The sequence below is a fragment of the Aquarana catesbeiana genome, linkage group LG03 (genome assembly GCF_042186555.1).
Source record: "Aquarana catesbeiana isolate 2022-GZ linkage group LG03, ASM4218655v1, whole genome shotgun sequence".
Lineage (NCBI taxonomy): Eukaryota > Metazoa > Chordata > Amphibia > Anura > Ranidae > Aquarana > Aquarana catesbeiana.
In genome coordinates, this window is record NC_133326.1 from 351,210,304 (window position 1) to 351,231,676 (window position 21,373).

A 21,373-nucleotide genomic window follows, 5' to 3' on the forward strand; every position below is an offset into this window, starting at 1 on the left:
CTGGCTTCCAACCCTTTTGATTTTTTACATTGTATTAAGAAAAGGATGCAGTGGTCATTAACCCTATCGCTGCCAGAACTGTTTTTGTGTTATATTGCACACGTTTAAAAAATTATTTTAGGTCTGAAGATTTGTTAAAATCCCCATATATTATATATTTTCTGAATGCAAACACCCTAAGAAAAAAAAAAATGGTACTTGTTTAATTTTTTATGTCAAATGATTAGTTTAACAGTTTATGAAGCAAAGAATTTCACAAAAAAATACACTAAGGTTAATTTTAGGACACACAAAAATGCAAATATTGCCCTGTTTTTGGTAACATATAAAGATAAGTTGTGAAATGGTTGCGGCAAGTAAATACATAACCAACAAGGATTAAAATTGTGTGCACCTGTGAAACAGTGACAAACTATAGTACCGTATATTTTCCTATAATTTATAGGCGAACCTTAAAGCGGAAGTCCACCCAAAAGGGGAAGCTATGCTTTTCTGCCTCCTGCCCCCCTCCACTTCCACATTTGGCACCTTTTGGAGGGAAGCCGGTACCTGGTTTTGACAGGTACCCTCTCCCACTTCTGGCTCAATTCACTGCTGACTTTTAGTTTTTTCTGAAGGAGCCTGGAGCCTATCAGTCACAGTTTAGAGTCAACCATGAATAACTGCTCTTAAAGTATTTTGCTCACTTTGCCATGTTTGGTAATATGTAGCATGTGCCTCAATCAATGTTTTCATGCATAAGCTCCTCTGGTGCATGTATTTCTGTTCATATGTGCATGTATGCGGGGATGGAGGTGCTCAAAAAATTTTTTGGGTGTAACCTAAATTTTTTTAAACTTTTTTTTTTTTTTTTACTTTTTTTCTACTAAACGTTAGTTTTTATCACATAGAGGACAAAAAGTCCCCTATTTGATGATTTTTTTGGTGATAGGTTCTCTTTAATTTAGACATCCAGGGTCTCACCTGTATTCCAATGAAGCTAATGAAGTGTAGATTGTGCTCCATTCACTTCATCCGTGGCCATATTGCCTGGAAAAAGTGACACCAGGAATATTGCCTGGAAAAAGTGACACCAGGACCTGGAAGTTACGTTTTACACATTGCTTCCAGGTTAGCAGGAAGGGAAGATCAGTGAATGGACATTTGCTGATCTCCCTCCCCTCTACCTGGTGGTACCTGATAGACACACAGAGCCAGGGAGACATGAAGGGGGCACGTGCACAGGGAGCAGCACTTAGGAGGATGTATGGAAGGGATGTGGTGGCTACAAGGCACCAGATTGCTTCCACCTGAAAGCCATCAGTCGTCTTGTCAGATTTACACACGTATGGCGGTGAAGGTAAAAGAGTTGAACTCCGGGGCGTGGCTTGGCGCGCGGTGGAGATGGCAGCCTAACCGAGGAGCTCTGTCAGACCAGCGGCCCAAACTAGTCTTTCTGCCGCACAGCAACCGACGATGAACATGCGGAATAATTTCTCACAGCACACTAGATCCCGCCGCTCCACCGCTGCTTCAGCCAGGAGGAACATATCAGAGATTTTCAGGAACCAAGCCGTGATACAGAAAGTGACCGCAGGAGGGAAGATGGCGCCAGTGCAGCATGAGGAGGATCTCAGCAAAGACTCCCTGTCTGCTACAGAGGACAACGGTAGGAGAGGTGCACGTCCTGACCATCCCCTTACCTATGCAGATATGTCAGGCTTTGCTGCTGACATTAAAGCCTCATTCTCTGCAGCTATCACAGATCTTAAAACCAACCTGTTAGTTCTCACAGAGAAGATGGCCACCGCTGAAACAGAAGGAAAACACAGAGACAAAGCCATAAATAGGCTGGACAGAGTGGTTTCCTCTCATGCACTCCATTTTATCGAGATGAACAGACACCTGGAAGATCTCGATAAAACGGGGAGAAGGAACAATATTAGAGTCCAAGGCATTCCAGAATCAGTTAATGCAGACCAAATAATTCCTGTCCTGCAGAGGGTTTTTAACAGCCTCCTAGAGAGACCAGAGGATACGGACATTGAATTTGTCAGGGCGCACAGAGCTCTAAGAGCCAGAGGCCCAGATACACTTCCCCCTCGTGACATCATTTGCTGCCTGCAAAGCTTTTCCCTTAAGAAGGAGATCATGTACAAGGCACACAGAAATGAGCAGATAGTTTTCAACGGTGCACACATAAATTTATTTCAAGATCTTTCTCTAATTACGCTGAAAAATCGCAGGGCCCTGCGACCCTTGTTAGAGGTGTTGCGGGCAAAAGATCTCCGGTACACGTGGCGCTTCCCCTTTGCCCTCTCAGTGTCGCACAATGGCAAACAACACTTTCTCTGCACTCCAAGTGACCTTCCGGAGTTTTGCAGCGCCCTGCAGCTAGGAGAGATTGACCTCCCGGAGTGGTGTCAGGAGTTTAAACTCCCATCCGGGGACAGAAGCCCACCACACTCCCCTATGGCTACCCCAGAGAAACACCACACAAAGAAACAGAAGCAGAGTCGGCAAGAAGGCTCAACCGCTGGCAAAGCACACTCTTCCAGGATGTTATTGGATGCATGAGCACTAGAGACCTACCACTTACCAGCCTTCTTTTTCGTTCGGTTTCAACTTCCACCTTAACATTTTTGCTAATTGAGCAGGTGCTCTGTTAATTTCACAGTTAAGCTTTCACGCAATGTCTCCCCACTCCTAGTCATTTGACACTTGGACAAAAAAACCTACCATTACTAGTGTCATCCTTGTTTACAGTTTGGTGGAGGGATAGGGTTGGCTGTTCAGCAGAGACCTAGGGATCACCTAACCAGCTTACAAAAGGGTCTTGCAGGATCCCTTTGGTGAATCACACAGACTTTTGGTACGTTCACGGAGACTATGTCAGCCCATGGGGAACTTAGGAGACAAAGTTTCAACCCAGAGTATTGCTATACACCCCACTCAGGAGACATGACACATATTACTGGTTGGTTTGTCCCCATAAGAGGTCCAGGTGGACCATGGTGTTTGCTCGGCTTACCTAAAGACTCAGCAAGATTCTCATACCTCCTATCTACTTCTAATGTTACTACACGTCGGAAGGGTACTCTTAGTTAAATGTAGAGTTGCAGCTTAAATTTCCTTTTTCTCCTATTTTCAGGGATTTGGTTCTTGCAAGTGACTTCCGTACGGGGGGATGGGTGGGAGGGGAGGCGACTCTGCCTTTCCCATCCCGATCCTCCAACCCCAAATATGTCTACTGTTTATTATAGTTGTTGCTTGTTCCGTTCCGTTTCCTCGGTTGAAGCTTCGTTCCAACCGTCCAGGCGGCAGAAAAGACCATCAGGCACTGTCCATTTGCTATAATGGGCCGCGGTCTGGCTGTCCTAAGTCCCTGACAGTTCGTTTCATATTTTTACACTTTTTGATAAGTTGGGACTGGTATCTAGCCGCGTGCCTCCCGCGTCCCCACAGAGTGTGTCAGGGGGGCTTATAGACCCACCCTCACACACTAAATATTGACCCACTCAGACGGTGTAATTGTCTGGGAGGGTTGTAAATCACACTCTCCATCTTCTTACTTTTAATTTCCTACTATATTCCCTATCTTTCTGTCTACTTCCCTCCATTTTTCTCGGTCACTGAAGGAGGTGATACAATTACGTTTAAGTGTTTAGTTCTAACGAGTATTTTTTTTTTTTTTTTATAGTTGTGATTACAGGTATTGTCTGCAGTCTCTCTCTGATCCTAAATAATGGCTTACTCTGCATTAGGTCGAGCCCCTACGGTGGTGTCTCACAACATCAAGGTCCTAAACATTCCAGAGAAACGCACCACTCTCTTGCGGGAATTAAAAAAAAGTAAGCCCAAAATTGTTTTCCTGCAAGAGGCCCATTTTAAGACAAGCCAGGTTCCCAGGCTCACCGACTCCTACTTCATAGAGGCACACCATGCCACAAACAACAGCTCCAAATCTAAAGGAGTATCAATCCTGCTCAGTAGGGAAGCCTCATTTGAGATCACAGACAAACTGGTCAATCCAGGGGGGAGATATATTTTTGTCAAGGGGAAATGTTCCAGGGTGCCCACCACATTGGCAAATGTATATTTCCCTAATACCTCCCACCTGTCCTTTTGCAAGAAGCTGGTGAGGGAGTTAGAGGGCTTCAGCACAGGCTGCTTAATCTTAGGGGGAGATTTTAACATCCCCCTAAACCCGCTAATAGATACTTCAACAGGGAAAACTTTCATCACCTATAAAATATTAAAAAGAATCAAAACCCTCCTCCACTCTTTAGACCTAGTTGAGGGTGTTTCCTATACCCTGAGGACAGAGATTTCTCTTTCTACTCAATCCCACATGATCGCCACTCTAGGATTGATTACCTCTTTATCACACAGAGGGATCTCCACACAGTTAGAGAGGCAAACATAGGGATACAGACAATTTCTGATCATGCCCCAGTTTCCATTGGCCTAAACCTGACCGACACCTCGGTCAGATCGGGATCTTGGAGACTAAATTCCTCTCTTTTAACGGATCCAGTTTTGCTGCCCAAACTGACCGCTGCTTTAAAAGAGTTCTTCAGGCATAATGTGACCCCGGGCATGGACCCACTGGTGGTCTGGGAAGCCCACAAGTGCTCCATCAGGGGAGAATTGATTAGGATGGGTGCACAAAAAAGAAAGATCAAGAAAGGGAAATTCTCCAACTAACACAAAAAATCCGTCATCTAGAAACCTTACACAAGCCATTATTGACATCCCGATCGGCGACAACTCTTCTCGAGACGAGAATGGCCCTTAAACAGTTTTTAGAATCTAAAACGAAACGATTCCTTTTTTTCAGGAAAAAAAAATCTACTACGAACAAGGTGACAAACCCGGCTATCTACTTGCCAGGGCATTGAGGGGACCCACTGCCAAATATAACATCACAGGCATTCAAAACAAGGGCTGTAAGGTGGATAGAACAACGGACAAAATAGCATAACACTTCCAGGAATTTTATACCAATTTATATAATCTCCTAACCCAACATAGACCACATGATCTGCAAGGAGAAAGGCTCCAGGTGATGCGGGATTTCTTGAGGGATTCCGGCCTCCCTTCGCTTAAAGCGGAAGACGCCGCATCACTCGAGAATCCCGTGAACCTGCCGGAACTCAGACTCGCTATTAAAGACCTAAAACACGGTAAGAGCCCGGGTCCTGATGGGTTCACGGCTATGTACTATAAGACATTCGTCGACACCTTAGCCATACACCTCCAAGACACATTAAATTCCCTATCAAAGCCAAGAACGGTTCCTCCAGAGTTTTTATCAGCTTATATTACCGTATTACCCAAGCCAGATAAGGATCCGCTTCACTGTTCCAGCTATAGGCCTATATTGCTATTGAATTTAGATGTGAAGATACTGGCCAAAATCATCACCAACAGACTGAAACCTCTACTACTTGACATGATAGGACCGGAACAGGCGGGCTTTATGCCTGGAAGAGGTGAGGGATAACGTCACCAAAGCCCTAAACCTGATTCATGCTGCCCATGAGTGAAAGATCGGGGGTCTTCTCTTGTCTACGGACACGGAGAAGGCCTTCGATCGAGTAGCCTGGGACTACATGTTTGAAACGTGCAGACACATAGGCTTGGGACCAGGAATGATGGCCAGGATAACCTCCCTTTACCAAAACCCATCGGCCAGACTAAAAATAAACGGTTCACTATCCAATAAAGTATGCATAAACAATGGGACAAGACAGGGCTGCCCTTTGTCGCCCCTGCTATTCATAATATCACTAGAACCATTTGTTAGATGAATCCTTGCGAACAAAGCTATAAAGGGATTTAAAGTCACAGGGCGGGAATTCAAAGTAGCGGCATATGCCGATGACCTCCTATTCTTCTTGACTGAACCGCACATATCCATCCCTTCCCTCATGAAAGAGTTTGTAATATATGGTTACATCTCTAACCTTAAGATAAATTATTCGAAATCAGAGGCGATAAACATTTCGCTCCCAGAACAAACACTAAAGACAACTAAAGACAATAGTCCCTTCAAGTGGGAACCACAGGCCATTAAATACCTGGGAGTATGGCTTACGCCTAAGCTGTCCTCTATCTTCTCCCGAAACTTCCTTCCCCTTCTCAAAACTATAGAAAAGGATTTGCACACCTGGCACACTGGGTTCTTTTCGTGGTTTGGCAGGGTAGCCATTTGCAAAATGACCATACTGCCTAAAATCCTATATTTATTACGCACACTACCCATTAAAATTCCACTAAGATTTTTTAGATCTCTCCAGGCCCTTCAAATGCGATTCATTTGGGCACACAAAACACCACGTATCAATTTTTCCATACTAACGAGATCCAAAGCAGTGGGTGGGATGGGGATACCGGATTTCAAAATGTACTACCATGCCACGCACATCGCCAGGATCATAGACTGGCACTGTCATGGAGGCATAAAGGATTGGGTGTCGTTGGAAAACGATTCAAGCCCAATTCCCCCGCTGTTCTCCCCCTGGATACCAAAACTCAAATACCACCCAAATTTGAGAGCCCACCCCTTGATAGGGACCACTTTAGAAATCTTTCATCACCTATCTAAACAACTGAAACTTTCTTCTCCTTTCAGTCCTCTCACCCCATTGCAAAACAACCCAGACTTTCCACCTGGAATGGGGAACCGCCTCTTGCGCTCCTCTGATCAAAAACAACCACTTTTAACATCTCACTGCTTTAACAACAAGATAATGAAGGACTTGACTAATCTTAAAGCTGACAACAATATACCTTCCCTACCCTTGTGGTCATACTTCCAAATCAGAAGTTACGTCAACAATGCCACCCGTAAGAGACACTTCACTAGAGAACCTACTGAGATGGAGTCGGTGTGCCTAAGAGGGGAGCAGGTTGTAAAGACCACATCAACCGCTTATCAGTGGTTGCAGAGTTCGAAAGAGCCCGCAGCTAACAGGCTCAGAGAGAGATGGTCAGACTGCCTTGACATGACAATTTCAGACACCCAATGGGAGAGAGCCTGTATCATGGCGCATAAATGCCCCTTAAGCACGAGAATGCAGGAGACGGCATATAAAATGCTCACTCATTGGTTTGCAACCCCGGTAAAGATTCACAAATGGTTCCCCCAGTCGCCTGATACATGCTGGAGATGCAACAAAGAGAAAGGAACTCTAGTGCACATTTGGTGGCATTGTGAACAAATAACACCATTCTGGAACAGGGTTAAAGAGGTAATATACCGAATCACGGAGACCAAGCTCAAACTTAACGCAGCATGTTGCCTGCTTCACATTTCAAATTTTTCCTTTAGGAGATACACAAACTCCCTCACCAGACATTTACTAAATGCAGCCAAGTCTGTCATTTCATTTTTCTGGAAATCAACAACAGTCCCCTCTCTGAAAGACTGGCTACACAAAATTTCATAAATTTGTGAAATGGAAGACACACGGGCACAGTCAGAGGAAAAAGTTGAGCGTTATCACGAAACGTGTTCTCCTTGGTTCATTTATAGATACTCCCAAGAATATGAAAACTTGATTAAATAACAGGTCTATACTTACCATTGCTTATAGGGTGGGATCACCCAGAACCTTGTTTAGTTTTGATCGAATACACAACCATGCAATAACCTGAACTGTCTTGTCACACTGAATTTAAGAAAGTACATTAGACGTCAGAACCCAATAAGCTCTAAACAATTTCCACTCATCACTGTGACTCATAGGAAATAACACTTATCCTTCTCACTAGATTTCTTACCTCTGCTTTTCTCATCTTTATTCTATTCTTTACCCTAACCTTCAAACAAGTGCAGATTTCAAAAAGATATCTAGAGGTGGGCATAGCTTCTTCAGCTCATGGAAGATCTAATCTAAAGAAAGTATGCTTTACTGTCAGAATGGATAGCTATGACCCACGGACGTGCTTGATATGACTTTGATCGTAAGTTTTATACCTTTTGATTGATGTATATTAGATCATATCTGCACCTATGTATGTATGTATAGGCATATATACTTCATTTTCTTTAATAAACTATCTACAGGTGACAATCAGAGACTGCGGACGTGCTACAGGTGACAGAGACTGCAGACATGCTACAGGTGACAATCAGAGACTGCGGACATGCTACAGGTGACAATCAGAGACTGCGAACATGCTACAGGTGACAATCAGAAACTGCAGACATACTACAGGTGACAATCAGAGACTGCAGACATTATACAGGAGACAATCAGAGACTGCGGACATACTACAGGTGACAATCAGAGACTGCAGACATTTTACAGGAGACAATCAGAGACTGCGGACATACTACAGGTGACAATCAGAGACTGCGGATATGCTACAGGAGACAATCAGAGACTGCAGACATGCTAGAGGAGACAATCAGAGACTGCGGACATACTACAGGAGAAAATCAGAGACTGCGGATATGCTACAGGAGACAATCAGAGACTTCGGATATACCACAGGAGACATTCACAGACTGTAGACATTATACAGGAGATGGTCAGAGAATGGTCAGCAATGCACAGCTTTACAGTTGAATAACACAGCTTAGAGTTTCAGCAGTCAGGCATTTTATGGGTGTAAGGACATACCTGGCCATCCGAGCAAACTGCATACAGCCAGAGGTCCGGGGGGCGAGGCTTCCACTTTCTGCTCTCACTACAACTGCTCACCCTGAGCATACAGGCATGGGGCGGGGTTAGAGCATCAGTGGAGCTCCTGGCCCACCTCTGTATTCCCCAGCCAGTATAAAGGGACAGAGCCAGGAGCTCCACTGACGCTCCCACGCCGACCACTGCTCTCACTACAGCCACTCTGTTCTGAGCATACAGGTTGCATGGGGCGGGGTCAGAGTGTCAGTGGAGCTCCCGGCCCTGCCCCTCTCTTCTAGCTAGCTCGGGAATGCAGCCTCCCATGTCCTCTGTGCGCTCTACAAAGCCCCAATTCATGGGTAGCGCGGGCTCAATGCTTTGGGCTCCCCAACAAAGATTGGACCCTGGGCAGGTGCCCGTTTGTGTTAAAGATGGCCCTGATGTATGGCCCTTTGAGTGTTTCTAAATCTTTGGCATTCTGGTGATGACTGTGAATGGGGGTCCGGTGGAGGCGCAGGGAGGGAATGTACCTCCTTTAACCACTTGCCGACCAGCTGCCGTCATTATACTGCGACAGATCGACACGATCCCGCGTACTGTCGTAGCTATATGTCGGTCCCTTTAAGCGGGCTAGCAGGCGCATGAGCCCCCTGCACAGCGGGGGGTGCCGATGCTCCTGACTAGGGATGAGCTTCGAGGACATCGGCTTTTCGCCAGTTTGCTGAACAGCGAACAATTTGGGGTGTTCGCAGCAAATTCGAAAGCCACGGAACACCCTTTAAAAGTCTATGGGAGAAATCAAAAGTGCTAATTTTAAAGGCTTATATGCAAGTTATTGTCATAAAAAAGTGTTTGGGGACCTGGGTCCTGCCCCAGGGGACATGGATCAATGCAAAAAAAAGTTTTAAAAACGGCCGTCTTTTCAGGAGCAGTGATTTTAATAATGCTTAAAGTGAAACAATAAAAGTGTAATATTCCTTTAAATTTCATACCTGGGTGGTGTCTATAGTTTGCCTGTAAAGGGGCGCATGTTTCCCGTGTTTAGAACAGTCTGACAGCAAAATGACATTTCAAAGGAAAAAAAGTCATTTAAAGCTACTCGCGGCTATTAATGAATTGCCGGTCTGACAATACACATAAAAGTTCATTGCTAAAAATGGCATGGGAATTCCCCACAGGGGAACCCCGAATCAAAATTAAAAAAAAAAAAGACGTGGGGGTCCCCATAAATTCCATACCAGGCCCTTCAGGTCTGGTATGGATATTAAGGGGAACCCCGGCCAAAATAAAAAAAAAATTGCGTGGGGGTCCCCCTCAAAATCTATACCAGACCCTTCAGGTTTGGTATGGATTTTAAGGGGAACCCAGCGCCAAAATGAAAAAAAAAAATGGCGTGGGGTCTCCCCAAAAATCCATACCAGACCCTTATCCGAGCTGGCAACCTGGCAGGCCGCAGGAAAAGGGGGGATGAGAGAGCACCCCCCCTCCTGAACTGTACCAGGCCACATGCCCTCAACATTGGGAGGGTTCTTTGGGGTACAAGGGCCTCATCCCCAAAACCCTTGCCCGGTGGTTGTGGGGGTCTGCGGGCAGGGGGCTTATCGGAATCTGGAAGCCCCCTTTAACAAGGGGACCCCCAGATCCCAGCCCTCCCCCCTGTGTGAAATGGTAAGGGGGTACTTCCCCTACCATTTCACAAAAAATTGTCAAAAATGTTAAAAATGACAAGAGACAGTTTTTGACAATTCCTATATTTAAATGCTTCTTCTTTCTTCTATCTTCCTTCGGTTTCTTCCTCCATCTACTTCTTCTGGTTCTTCTGGTTCTTCCTCCGGTGTTCTCTTCCTGCATCTTCCTCCACGGCACTGGCGTCTTCTTCCCTTCTTCTCGGGCCGCTCCGCATCCACCATGATGGGAGGCTCCCGCTGTGTGACGCTTCTCCTCTTCTGACGGTTCTTAAATAATGGAGGATGAAGCCACCTGGTGACCCCGCACCCTCTGATATACGGGGACTTGACAGGGACTTCCCTGTGGCATTCCCAGTGGCATCAGAGGGCGGCCGACAGGGAAGTTACTGTGTGTCAGAGGGGGGTGGGGTCACTGAGTGGCCCCGCCCTCCGTTATTTAACCGCTTCAATACCGTGCCAATTCTGACACTTTGCTCCTACATGTAAAAATCATCATTTTTTTGCTAAAAAATTACATAGAACCCCCAAACATTATATATGTTTTTTTAGCAAAGGCCCTAGAGAATACAACGCCGGTTGTTGCAACTTTTTATCTCACACAGTATTTGAGCAGGAATTTTTCGAACGCGTTTTTTTGGGGAAAAAAACAGTTTTGTGTTTAAAAAAAAAAACAAAACAGTAAAGTTAGCCCAATGTTTTTACATTTTTGTGAAAGATGAAGTTACGCTGAGTAAATAGATACCCAACGTGTCACGCTTCAAAATTGCACACGCTCGTGGAATGGCACCAATGTTCGGTACTTAAAAATCCCCATAGGCGACGCTTGAAATTTTTTTACTGGTTACATGTTTTGAGTTACAGAGGAGATCTAGGGCCAAAATTATTGCTCTCGCTCCAACGTTTGCGGCGATACCTCACATGTGTGGTTTGAACACCGTTTTCATATGTAGGCGGGACTTGCGTATGCGTTCGCTTCTGCGTGCGAGCACACGGGGACAGCGGCGCTTTAAAAATTTTTTTTTTTTTTATTGTTAATTATATTTTATTTTTTTATTTTGACAGTTTTTTGAAAAAAAAAAAATTGATCACTTTTATTCCTATTACAAGGAATGTAAACATCCCTTGTAATAGCAATATGACATGTCAGGTACTCTTAATAGTGAGATATGGGGTCAATAAGACCCCATATCTCACCACTAGGCTGGGAAGCCTGAAATAAAAAAAAAATAAAACGATCGCCGCTTCCCAGCCGAAGCGGCGCCGTTTTTTTGAATGGAGAGGCCGGGCGTGACGTCATAACATCGCGCCCGGCCTCCGACGATCATAGAGACTCCGGGGACCATCTGGTCCGCCGGAAATCTCTATGATCTACATCCGGCACCGGTCGGATCTACTCTCCGCCTCACCGATCGTAACGGTGAGTCGGAGCAAGCACCGGAGGGCGGCGGGAGGGGGGGAACGTCCCCTCTCGCCTCCCATAGGAACGATCAAGCGGCGGAACGGCCGCTATGATCGTTCCTATGGTGTAGAGATTCGCCGGCTGAAACCGGCAATATCTGAATGATGTCTGTAACTACAGGCATCATTCAGATATACCCATTCAAAGCCCAGGACGTCATATGACGTCCGTGGTATTGAAGTGGTTAAGAACTGTCAGAAGAGGAGAAGCGTCACACAGTGGGAGCCTCCCATCATGGTGGATACGGAGTGGCCCGAGAAGAAGGGAAGAAGACACCGGCGCCGTGGAGGAAGATGCCGGACGAGAACACAAGAGGAAGAACCAGAAGAACCAGAAGAAGAAGAAGAAGAAGGAGGAATAAACCAAAGGAGGATAGAAGATAGAAGGAAGAAGTTAGAAGAAAGAAGAAGAAGCATTTAAATAAAGGAATTGTCAAAAACTGTCTCTTGTCATTTTTAACATTTTTGACAGTTTTTTTGTGAAATGGTAAGGGTACTTTTGTACCCCCTCACCATTTCACACAGGGGGGAGGACCAGGATCTGGGGGTCCCCTTGTTAAAGGGGGTTTCCAGATTCCGATAAGCCCCCCGCCCGCAGACCCCCACAACCACCGGGCAAGGGTTGTGGGGATGAGGCCCTTGTCCTCATCAACATGGGGACAAGGTGTTTTGGGGGGCTACCCCAAAGCACCCTCCCAATGTTGAAGGCATGTGGCCTGGTACAGTTCAGGATGGGGGGCCGCTCTCTCGTCCCCCCTCTTTTCCTGCGGCCTGCCAGGTTGCATGCTCGGATAAGGGTCTGGTATGGATTTTTGGGGGGGACCCTATGCCATTTTAAAAAAAAAATTTGGCCGGGGTTCCCCTTAATAACTATAACAGACCTGAAGGGCCTGGTATGGAATTTAGGGGGACCCCCACATCATTTTTTTTTTTCATTTTGGTTTGGGGTTCCCCTGTGGGGAATTCCCATGCCGTTTTTATCAATGAACTTTTATGTGTATTGTCAGACCGGCAATTCATTAATAGCCGCAAGTAGTTTTGAATGACTTTTTTTCCTTTGAAATATCATTTTGCTGTCAGACTGTTCTAAACACAGGAAACATGCGCCCCATTTACAAGCATACTATAGACACCCCCCAGGTATGAAATTTAAAGGAATATTACACTTTTATTGTTTCACTTTAAGCATTATTAAAATCACTGCTCCTAAAAAAACGGCCATTTTTAAAACTTTTTTTTGCATTGATCCATGTCCCCTGGGGCAGGACCCAGGTCCCCAAACACTTTTTATGACAATAACTTGCATATAAGCCTTTAAAATTAGCACTTTTGATTATTCATGTTCGTGTCCCATAGACTTTAACGGTGTTCGCGCGTTCCAACCAATTTTTTGCCTGTTCGCATGTTCTGGTGCGAACCGAACAGGGGGGTGTTCGGCTCATCCCTACTCCTGACCGCATGGGTACAAGAGGCAGAACAGGGAAGTGTGTGTGTAAACACACACGTTCCAGTTCTGTGAGGAGAGGAGAGAGAGATTGTGAGTTCCTACAAACTGGGAACCACAATCTCTCATCTCCTATAGTCAGTCCCACCCCCCACAGTTAGAACACAACCAAAATAGGTGTGTGCCCCAAAGGGGATATTATGGGCAGTATACCACCAGGAAAGAATTATAAGGTGCAAAAATAGAGTACAGTAGTATTGTTTAAATAATTATCAAAAGGTTTTTATTGTTTACAAAATATACAAAATACATACAACATAGAATAAATATAAGATCAAAAAGGTAGAAGAGACAGTAATCGATTATAATCCAACTGCTATAGTGTTGTGATAGACCACCCCAGTAGACTCAAGGGTCAACTGACTGGAGTGGAAATGAAGCAACACAAGGCACTCTACATGTTTCGGAATGACATAGAAAGACTCAATTCTTTCTATAGTGTATGTTTCCTTCCTCAGGACTTTCAAAGAAGCAGTTTGATGTATTTCTAAAAAAGGAAAAGTATATATAGATGTGTGTAAGTAAATATATTTGGCACCTACATATAACATGAAAAAATTCAACTGAGAATTTGAGAGACTGTTATCTTCCAACAAGGCACAAGGACATCATAGATTCCCAATCTGAACAAATATATATGTATATGTATACTCACAAAACATTTGTCTCTTCGTTGTAAATACTGTACATAGAAATGTTGAGAGATGGGCTCCCACCTCCTTGAGTCCAAGGGGTTAATTTGGTTTTCACAAATCACTGACACAGGCAATGGTTGTTATTAAAGAGATGGAAAGAAAGTCGTGGGTGCTGTGCAGAATTAGCTTTGATGTTACCACCAACAAAGACGGCAGGCCAGGGCTCACAAGAGCCACCACTGATAGGTGGACTTAGCGTATGTCTAAAAAAGTAATAAAGGAAAATGCCTAGTCAGGAACACTGAGCTTTAAAAGATCCCTTCTTTGTATCTTGTGACAGAAGAAGGTATATAGGCGGATATCATCTTACAAAAGAGCAAGTATCAATGAGGCATAGATATTAGAAAAAAGGAGAGGGATTTGAGTTCCATAACTGACCTTTGATAGTTGGTTTCGCTGAAACACACTGCAGGGAAGGCGAGCTCCTCTCAGCTATGTAGCAGAGGAGTATGTGTGTTGGGTTAGGATTATATACCCTATGTGTTAGAGGGTGGATGGACTGAACAGCCAATCAATAACATTGAGGGTGGAAAGGGCTCAGGTGAGAATAATAGGCTTGACTTAGAGATAGGTAAAAAAGTTCCTAAAGACAATCAGCTGTGTGTGTAAACATTGTAACGCCAGCTCATTGTGGCTCCTCGGCCAGAGCGGCGTCCAAAGTCAGCGCGTCCTAGAGCGCGGTGACGTCAGACATCTACAGAGGCCGCCGACGCGGAAGGAGAGCAGCCTGACAGAATGGAGATGGGAAGACTCCCATTGCACCGGCGCGAGACACAGGGTCGGGCGCATGCGCAGCAGCGCTGCTAAAAAGATACCTCCGTCCCCAAGATGTGGAATCGGAGGCCTTTCCTTGTCGGGGAACACCGACGAGCCATCCTAATGGGGACAACAGCGAAAGCCGCACAATCGCAAACCCAAATATTGTAGTATGGTAGTAAAAGAAAAATGTATTAAAAAATAATAAAATATAATAAGTTTAGAAAAGAATTAAAGAGACTTGGTCAGTATATCCTGGACTGTCCGGACGTGGGAATCTCATCTTTACAGTAGGGGTGCAAGTGATAGTCCCTAAAAGGGAAAACAATAACAAACATATGTAATTCTTATGGATGTTACAATACAAATGTACATTTATATCTAACAGAGAGAGACAAATGGGTCTAATAAAAGTCACAATACAAAGTAAACATTTATATTCAACAGTGTGATATAATGTTTGATATCCGCTTTGTCTAAAAGCACTTTTGCTATATCAAGGATGGACATTCATTTGGACCCAATTTCAAACTAATAGATGACATGATGAAATACTAAGACAAGTAACAGAGAAAGACAAAAATGGAGGAAAAGGGGGGGGGGGGAAATGGCAAGCAATACAAGGAACTGTCAATTTTTCTATAATTCCTTGTTATAACCTCCTGTAGAAAAACCTGGAAGAAATCGTTTCAGGTTAAATATAAAAGAATAAATCCGCGCTTAGGACAGGGTAGGGGCTGCTGCCTATCTCTAATTAGTACCCCTAGGGGTCTAACTGCATAATAAGTAAGTAAAATGAGATCATAAACGGCGCTGCCCTCTATACTATTAATGGGTACCAGAAAAAATATCACAAGGTACACACTGAATTCAGATGACTGCGATACTTAAAAACTCCACCAATATCAAAACGTACTACGGTTTAGGCCAAAAATGAAGCATATATTTGGAGATAAGCAAAAGCACCAATACTAAATGTTGCTAAATAAAATGTGTTCCCCCAGCGGGATATAAGTGTCATCCAGAGTGAAATATATAATACCTGAGTGAAAAAATATATAATCCCTAAGTTTAGAAAATTGAAGTAGGACAGTGCAAACCACAAAACAGTGTAAAAAAGGAATCAAATCAAACAATAAAAATTTTTTACCCCAAAGTTCAAAAGTATTGGGACAAGATGGCGCCAGAGAATATTCAAAAGTATAGGGACATTAATATGTAAAAATAGGTTTTATACAAATAAATGTGCTAAATGTTATCAGTGTGGTGTCTACGTGTCCCCTTCCATGTTTTTATGCAGGAAATATTATATATAGTTTGTGTTTGACCCCAATATTCAAAAGTATTGGGACAATATGATGTTTAAGAACCGTGAGATGTGAATTATCCTTTTGTGCGGAAAGTAAATTGTCCTTCTATGTGATAAGTAAATAATACTACAACCACCCCTAATATTAAATTACAATTCATAAAAGGTATATACAAGTAATTAAAACAAGTAGTATGGTTAATTTAAAGAAGTTCATATATATGATCCATGCAGACCAAATGTTGTTAACCAGGTAGAGAAAACAAAGTTCAGCTAAGATTGCTGTTTATTTCACCCAAAAGGGTACACAATAGTGACTTCTGTGCAATTTTTTCATAAGGTGACTTGAAGTGCTCGCCCCCCTCTGCTGCCCCACTCACCAGAAATTATCACCCCTGCAGGGGTACCGAGCGACAAAGTGGGTGCCTCAGGGCGAAAAAGATGTTCACTTCAAAATTGCTCCCATTCCTCTGCTCTGTGCGATCCTTATAGCTGTTCCGGGATAAATGTGTGCTCTGACATGACCATGCTACTCCAGCAGTATACCACCTTAAGATGTTAAACACTCCAGGAATCCAGAGAAAAAGAGAAACACAAGGGGCTGCCTTCGTGAAGTATGTCAAAGTATTTATTCCATAGAAGCAAATCCAATCCACAATATGTAAGCCAAATTATGCATAATAATAAACAGCGTTGTAAGCAAGGAAGGGACCAGCAGCGATCTGCGAGCGTACGTCCCAGCTTGCGTTCCAGCGTCTAATTGCGGGTATGACGTGTGAGCGTGACTCCGCCTTACGGAGCGTAGGCGTGGACACCGTCTTTGAAAACGTCCTATGACGAAACGCGTAAGACGGAGTCACGCTCACACGTCATACCCGGAATTAGACGCTGGAACGCAAGCTGGGACGTACGCTCGCAGATCGCTGCTGGTCCCTTCCTTGCTTACAGCGCTGTTTATTATTATGCACACTTTGGCTTACATATTGTGGATTGGATTTGCTTCTATGGAATAAATACTTTGACATACTTCACGAAGGCAGCCCCTTGTGTTTCTCTTTTTCTCTGGATTCCTGGAGTGTTTAACATCTTAAGGTGGTATACTGCTGGAGTAGCATGGTCATGTCAGAGCACACATTTATCCCGGAACAGCTATAAGGATCGCACAGAGCAGAGGAATGGGAGCACTTTTGAAGTGAACATCTTTTTCGCCCTGAGGCACCCACTTTGTCGCTCGGTACCCCTGCAGGGGTGATTATTTCTGGTGAGTGGGGCAGCAGAGGGGGGCGAGCACTTCAAGTCACCTTATGAAAAAATTGCACAGAAGTCACTATTGTGTACCCTTTTGGGTGAAATAAACAGCAATCTTAGCTGAACTTTGTTTTCTCTACCTGGTTAACAACATTTGGTCTGCATGGATCATATATATATGAACTTCTTTAAATTAACCATACTACTTGTTTTAATTACTTGTATATACCTTTTATGAATTGTAATTTAATATTAGGGGTGGTTGTAGTATTATTTACTTATCACATAGAAGGACAATTTACTTTCCGCACAAAAGGATAATTCACATCTCACGGTTCTTAAACATCATATTGTCCCAATACTTTTGAATATTGGGGTCAAACACAAACTATATATAATATTTCCTGCATAAAAACATGGAAGGGGACACGTAGACACCACACTGATAACATTTAGCACATTTATTTGTATAAAACCTATTTTTACATATTAATGTCCCTATACTTTTGAATATTCTCTGGCGCCATCTTGTCCCAATACTTTTGAACTTTGGGGTAAAAAATTTTTATTGTTTGATTTGATTCCTTTTTTACACTGTTTTGTGGTTTGCACTGTCCTACTTCAATTTTCTAAACTTAGGGATTATATATTTTTTCACTCAGGTATTATATATTTCACTCTGGATGACACTTATATCCCGCTGGGGGAACACATTTTATTTAGCAACATTTAGTATTGGTGCTTTTGCTTATCTCCAAATATATGCTTCATTTTTGGCCTAAACCGTAGTACGTTTTGATATTGGTGGAGTTTTTAAGTATCGCAGTCATCTGAATTCAGTGTGTACCTTGTGATATTTTTACTGGTACCCATTAATAGTATAGAGGGCAGCGCCGTTTATGATCTCATTTTACTTACTCGTTTCAGGTTAAAAGCTTCGTTAAGGCCTGGTGGCATTGTCACATCAAGTTTTGATATCCAGCGGAGTTCCCGCTGTAGGAGAATCTTATTAAAACCCCCCCCACGAGAACTTGGATGCAAACGATCTAATACTAGTACAGAAATTTTGGGACAAATGCCACCATGTACCTGGGCTACATGTCTGCCCAAGGGGAGGTCAGGGTCAGCTGACTGCATGGCCCTAAGTTGGCGATAAATTTGTTGCCATAATTTTTGTAGGGTTTTCCCCATGTAAAAGCAGTTGCAATTGCATAGTAATAAATATACCACTCCTGTTGTTTGGCAGTTTGAAAAATGTTTAGGCACGAAATGCTTGCCATTTGGTAAATATATATTCCTCCTTGTGTCCATGTACTTACAGTAGGCACAAGATCCACATTGGAACGTGCCCACTGTAGTACATGGATCACCTCTTTCCTGTCCCCTATATTCACTTTGAACTAATAAGTCTCCCACAGAAGTAGCACGTCTGTATGTGATTGGAGGTCTCGGGGGTACAAAGGGGCCTATAGTTGGATCGGAAGTCAGTAGGTGCCAATATTTTTGGCATATCTGTCTAACTTTGTTGTGAACGTTTGTATAGGTAGTAATTATTCTGGAACTGACATCAGTGGTAGATTTTAGTTTGGGAATTAATAGTTGGTGTCTGTCTTTCAAATTAGCACGTTTAAAGGCCCTTTTGAGACATTTGTGGCTGTAGCTGCGCTGCAGTAATCATTTTTTTAATTTGTTGGCCTCATGTTTAAAATCCGAATAATTTGAGCAATTGCGTTTTATCCTCAAATATTCATCATAGGGAATTGAGTTAATTAATGGTTTGGGGTGAAAACTGGATGAATGTAATACCGTATTGCCAGCGGTAGGTTTCCTAAATAATTTAGAGGATAGTACATTGGATTCATTGATTGAAATTTCAATGTCCAAGAAAGTGATGGTAGCCTTATTTGAGGTTGAACAAGTTTTTATTTAATGCTTCTAGGCCATTGATAGATTGAGTGCCATCCCAAAAGATGAAGATGTCATCTATGTACCTGTGCCACATAATGACGTGGCACAGGTACATAGAGAGACCCTCATCGCCAAAGATGGTCTTTTCCCATTCCCCCAGGTACAGATTGGCGTATCCAGGGGCACAGCAAGTGCCCATGGCTACGCCCTGTACCTGGAGGAAAAATCTTCCAGCAAAGGAAAAAATGTTGTGATTGAGTATATAGTCTAAAGAACGAAGTATGAACTCGTTAAATGAAGCCTCATGATGACTGGTTTGTGACAAAACCTTCTGGATGCAGGCCAGCCCTCTACAGTGGGGAATTGAGCTGTAGAGGGCCTCTACATCAATGGTTACAAGAGTACAATGATTCAGGATTTGGACATCCTGAAAAATTTGTAAGAGATGGATCGTGTCACGGATGTATGAGGGGATGGCCAAGACAAAAGGTCTAATATGTTCATCTATGAGTCTAGACATGTTTTCCGTAATTGATCCATTCCCAGAGAGGATTGGTCTCCCTGGGGGATCATTCATATTTTTATGTAATTTGGGTAGTGCGTAAAATGTTGGTACGCGTGGGTGGGGAGTTCAAATGAATTCTCAAGTTTGTTTTGAGATAATATTGTTTTGGAATGCCTCATCTACAAATAGATAAAATTTCTTATTGAATGCCTCCACTATATCGGTGCCTACTGGACGGTACCAATCCTGATTTTTAAGAATTTTGAAACACATTTTCTTATAGTGATCATTGTCCATTAGGACAATGTTTCCCCCTTTATCACTCAGTTTGATAGTAATGTTGTGATTGTTGGAAAGGTTGTGTAAGGCTATTTTTTCTTTTTTTGTCAAATTAGGAGTGTAAAGAGACGTAGGTTTGAGCGATTTTATCTCCTAAGACGTCATTTTCAAAAAGGTGGCCACACCATGCTTTGAACTGGGAGCTGGGTACATGGAAGAGGCCTTTTTGAGGGAAGATTTTTTGGATTTGGTGGGTGTGTCCCCATCCTCTCCCAAAAGAGCTTCCAGGTCTAGGGTGTCTATTAGGTCTAAGGTCTCACTTTCTTGTAATAAGGAGTTTAGATTATCAAGGGCTTATCGCTCACTAAATGTGCGGCAGCCTTCATAATCTTGTTTGTGTTTATCAAACATGCTTTTTAATAGCAACTTACGAGTGTATAAATGTAAATCCTTTATAGCTGTAAATTTGTCTAGTCTGTTATTCGGGCAAAAAGTGAGACCTTTTGAAAGCACTGAGGTTTTTTCTGGGGTGAGGGTATGTGAGGACAGATTCACCACGTCCAAAGAGGATGGTGCAGCTACAGTGGTCAAGGGTTTGGTGGTGCTTGGAAGTTTCCCTGGTTTTTTGGGAAAAATATTGATGGAATTTTACCCAAAGATATTGGTAGAGAAGTTTCCACTGATGTTGGTATACCAGGGTCATTGACAGATAGCGACGTAGTTGTCATGGGACTTTGATCACCAACACGAGAGGTCCGAGACTGTGATTTGGGAAATTTTTTTTGGTATCGTTGCCTAGGGGGTGGTCACCTTCCTGGCCTCTTTTGGGTTTTCTATTCCGTCCAGGTTGTTTGTACGAGGAATGAGAGATATTAGATGATATAGAGGAAGAATCAGATACATCTGAATGTTTAGGATAATGTCTTGGATTTCGTTTAAGACTTCTACTCCCTGACTGTTGAGCCCATTTATAAGCCTTTCCTTCCTCAAATGCTTGTTTATCTCTGAGAAGTTTATTCGGGTGGGCCTCTAGGGGTTTAATTTTAGAATATATCTGATCTATGTTCACATCTATCTCCTTCATGCGTCTCTGATATTCCTCCATAAGCAATTTCATCATTCCTACAGAACATAGTTTGAGGTTTTGTTCCCAAGCTGTTTTAAAAGTGGCACTTATATTATCAAAGGAGGGGAAGATTTGAACTCGTAGTCCTAAAGAATTTAGCTCGTCTTTAATGTAATCCTTGAAGCTTTGGATATGCCAGTAGGTAAGCAATCTTTTCTCCAACCATTTGGTTAGGTTGGAGAACAAAAAGCTTAGTTCTGATTCACGGAATTCATTTTGCCCATAGTCTTGTTGGAGTTTCATTACAAAATTGTCCCATGATTGGCTATATAATTCTGCCATTTT